Source organism: Euprymna scolopes, chromosome 21 (assembly GCF_053919585.1).
Source record: "Euprymna scolopes isolate OS-2025 chromosome 21, ASM5391958v1, whole genome shotgun sequence".
In the NCBI taxonomy this organism is placed as follows: domain Eukaryota; kingdom Metazoa; phylum Mollusca; class Cephalopoda; order Sepiida; family Sepiolidae; genus Euprymna; species Euprymna scolopes.
Genome location: NC_136502.1, coordinates 91,998,704 through 92,001,343, shown reverse-complemented (window position 1 = coordinate 92,001,343; position 2,640 = coordinate 91,998,704). Strand labels below are relative to the sequence as shown.

Genomic DNA, 2,640 nt, shown 5'->3' with positions numbered 1-2,640 from the left:
CGTTCCCCAAAAAATGAGTGGCGTAAAGTTGAGGCAGGGGCGAGGTACAGCAAGTCAAACGCTGTACACAAAACAGTGATATTACGTCACGTTTTTTACGAACTGGGAAATGCAAAGGTTTTCAAATCGGTCTCTCTGTGGAAGCTGTGCGAATGAGACAATGCCAATAATGTTGACAACTTCGTAATCGAAGTCGAATCGTGTGCGTCATTTATTTCAGTTAAGTTAGTAAGTTCAGAAGCAAATAATTAGCTAAGATAACGTTAGTCTCTGCCTGTCTGTATGTCTGTCTCTCTCTCTCTCTCTCCTGAATCAATTCTTTCCATATAAAACCTTGAAGAAAACTTGCAGCGAACGTTTCCTTGTGTCCTATTTCTCCATGAAAAGAAGTGGAAAGCACATAAACGACCAGCACATGTAACCACTCCGCACATATGCATAAAGAACTTCTTTTAGCAATGAAAACAATATATTAATTGTAAACGATTAATGCATACACGGGTTTGCTGTGGGGTAACAGCCACCAATAGAATAAAAGTTGATGGTCAGATGACAGAAGCACATAGTATGAACACCAGCATGCCCCCAAAATCTATTCTAGAGTCAGCATTCTTCCTGATGTTTATTAATAATTTTTTAAATCCTATTCTGAGATAATTTGTTGATATCTATGCCCACAACACAGCTGTCTATGGCATCACTCTGAAGAGCACTGATGATCAATACTTACCTGATCCTCTTTCTTTAGATCTAGAGCATGTGATGCAATTGCTTTTTGCTTTGCACATTTAAAACATAAAGACTCCTGGTACGACTTTAAAAGACATCCAGTGGTAAGAGCCCATGTATGTGTTGTGAGGAATGTGACGTTGCCCCTATAGTTACAATTGCCCCCAGATACACTTTGGCTCAGACTAGTAATACTTGTTAGGCTATCTGGTGCTACTAGATCAGGCTGTTTGAAGATACCAGATTCCTGACCAACAAGGCCGATAGCCATTAGTCGCATGCTCTCGTGTAATGAATGAATGAATGCGCGAATAATGTAGGATTGCCATGAAATTCTTAAAGATAAACTAAAATGACTTAAATAAATATAAAGTAAATGACTTAGAATGACTTTAATGACCTTAAGGATGAATTGAATGACCTTAAGAATGACTTGAATGCTTAAAAATAACTGGAATCCTTCAAAAACAACTTGAATGATCTGGAGAATTACTTGAATGGCTTTGAGACTAACTGGTTGTAAAGTGGGTGATCATTTTACATTAAATTAATACAGAAAAGTGATCCCCCCACTTTATATCACAATAAGTACAGCATGTAGTAAGAACAGATACTACATTTTGATCTTGGCCAAAAAGCCAAGAAAAGGGTATTTATTTGCTCCCCCACCGAGCAAATTAGGCACAAGGCCGATTTTTAATGTGAGGAGTGAAGGGGAAATGGAGACCAGCTCCCCGGGGAGTAGGGGAGCTGGATAGTGACAATTGGTATCAAGGGTTTCCCCTACATTGACCGAGGTCTTATATGTAAGGTTGCCCCCACATATGGTCTTTGCTTGCAGTAGCTGCCGAAACAGATACTACACTTTGACCTTGGCCAAAAGGCCAAGAAAAGCTTAAAAAGCTAAGAACAGCATCTATTAACAACAGACCTTTGATCTTAACCAAAAAGACCAAGCACAAAAGTGTTACGGACAGACCGATGGACCGACTTATAGAGTCGCTTGTATGCGACTAAAAATGCAGCAAACATTAATGTTATTGTTTATTTTGCATTCCCTTTTGCAAAACTCAATCATATTCTGCAAAATATAAAAAAAGCAAGATCAGCAGTTTTTTCTTCAAAAGAATTAAACCGAACACCATGAATAAATATTTGAAGATATAAAGAACTTGACGCATAAATACTTCCCCCCCCTCAAAAAAATCACTGCTTTCGGCATTTAATAACTTGAAAATAGTTGATGTGCCGTTAAACAAAACCAACCAACCAAGTAAACTTTTCTTACTTCAGCACTGATGTTCAGATTCGTGTTTTGTCCCAGTCGAAATGAACAACTCTCTCCTTGATGAAGACCTTCGTTTTGACAAGCAAATAACATGGACTTTCATTCCAGATCTAAAATAGAAGACATATCCAGTCTGTTCCTAATGTTGCTGAAAAAGTTGTTGGATCGTTCCACCACTTCATAAATGACCTGACTTCGGATGTAATCATTTACCTAAGAGCCCGATTCGACCTAACATGAAATACTACTGTCATAAATGGAGTTCTCTTCAAAATCTATTAGGGGTGGGGACGATTGATCTCTTCCTACAACCCAAACACTGTAGACAAGACAGTGATATGATGTCACGTTTTTCGAGCTGGGAGAAACAAAGACTTTTCAAATCAGTTTCTTTGTGGAAGCCACGCGAATGAGACAGGGCCAATAATCTACTCTATCATTATTTTCATGACAGGTGCTCGATTGAGCTCCATCTTTGGTTCCTCAAAGTCAAATATTCACAGTAAGTGTTTTATAATTACTTACTTATATATAAAAGCCACTTTGTCTGTGTGATTTCACATTCGGACAATTTCAAGCATATATATATATATATATATATATATATATATATATATATAATA

At 37.7% G+C, this 2,640-nt stretch overlaps 1 pseudogene; it reads right to left on the bottom strand.

The window, feature by feature from the left end:
• Window positions 1-1,252: 1,252 nt before the first annotated feature.
• Window positions 1,253-1,380, bottom strand: LOC145243271 (U2 spliceosomal RNA; annotated as a pseudogene).
• Between the last annotated feature and the right edge of the window lie 1,260 nt (window positions 1,381-2,640).